A 1,749-nucleotide genomic window follows, 5' to 3' on the forward strand; every position below is an offset into this window, starting at 1 on the left:
CCTGGAGAAAAATTTCACAAAAAACCCAACACTTCCAAATACGCTCTTGTATTCCTTCACCACCTCCAACTGGTGCTATTTCCAATACTGAGTTGCCTCAGTATCTTCCTATTTTCAGAATAAATCACTCTTCTGATGCAGCACGAGAGAGAAGCACCCACCATCTTGTGTCGCAGGCCTCAGGAGGTCTCCTGTCTCTCACAGTCACAGGTGTGGGTTCCCTTCATTCCCTCCCTTTGTAGGGTGGCTCCTCACGCAAGAAGGTCATCCTGCGTTGATGTCTGGAAGGACAGCCCTTCTACTTTATCCACAAAGCTAACAATACACCCGTGATTCCTACAAACTATCGCAGCCCACAAAACCCCTCTGTCCTCTGAGCTCCTAGGACACTTGGCACTTATTCGCTGCTTGGAGCTGCCTCCCTTGCCCCTTTATTATTTGTCCTTTTTTTAAAAAAAGATTTTATTTATTCATGAGAGAGAGAGAGAGGGAGAGAGAGAGAGAGAGAGGCAGAGACATAGGCAGAAGGAGAAGCAGGCTCCCTGCAAGAAGCTATATACAGGACTGGATCCCAGACCCCAGGATCTCGCCCTGAGCCAAAGGCAGATGTTCAAACCACTGAGCCACCCAAGCATCCCTGATTTTTCTTTTTTCTACCTCCTGCCTCTTTAGAGATGCTTTATACCCTTAGGAGCAAGTTCTGAGCCTTCTACTTCTCTGTGTCTCCACACCTAACCCAGTGATCATATAAGCATGCGCACACAGGCACACATGGACACGCAAACAGGTGCACACATCCACTTTATGTTTTGCTTCAATTACTGGAGTTTCCACACAGACCTGCAATCCACTCAGTGCCTTCAAGCTTACTGTCTCTTTGAAGTCTCCCTTTAAGCTGTTTTTATCTTTGTCATTGTGAGAACTTTCCTGAAACTCTCTATCAGCCTCATCATTGGACATGTATGCTAAGTGCACGTGGAGCCCTGCCCATTAGGAAAAGTAGGCAGAGAGCCACAGGGACAAGTCATGGGAAGAAACCAAAGTACTACCCTTGAGACTTAAAGAAAAGGCTCAGCTGGTGTTTTTATATCTGAATTAGACTATTTCTAAATTAGACTCTTAGCCCCTTAGGGCAGGATTGCCTAGTTGCGTAAGATAAGCCAACAAGTATCCAGCAATTACACAAAATTCTGGTCCCAAGAAGCTAATGCTTAGAACACAAAAGACAGCCTAAAATTAAGGAGACAGAAAGGGATAAGAAGAAGAACACACAGGGAAGGAGACAGCTGAAGAGGTAGGAGAGCAAGAGAGTGAGCAGAGGTGACAGACATGGGTTTTTCAGAACCTAAGGGAGAGAAGTGCTCACAAGGGTCGAATTCACAGCTGTCACTAGCAGGACAGACACTGAAGAGATGCCATTATATCTGTCAGCCAGGAGGTCCCTACTGGGTACATAAGTTTCACCAGATTAGTGAGGACAGAACCCAAACTGAGTGGCATGAGAATAAGAGCTAAGATATACGAGCATATATGATACACGAATATACACGATACTTGAAATATATATTACATGAATGTAATATTCTTTCGAGGAGGTCAGCAATCTTGAGAAGAACAAACAGAGGACTTGAGGTGAAAGCAGGCACCAAGAAGTTAGGGCTGTTTTTATGTGGAGGACATAGGAGCGTGGTTGTTGGATGCAAGAAATTACAGCATATTCAAGTGAGAGAAGAAACTGACCCCCGGAAC

The sequence above is a fragment of the Vulpes lagopus genome, chromosome 9 (assembly GCF_018345385.1).
Source record: "Vulpes lagopus strain Blue_001 chromosome 9, ASM1834538v1, whole genome shotgun sequence".
NCBI lineage: Eukaryota > Metazoa > Chordata > Mammalia > Carnivora > Canidae > Vulpes > Vulpes lagopus.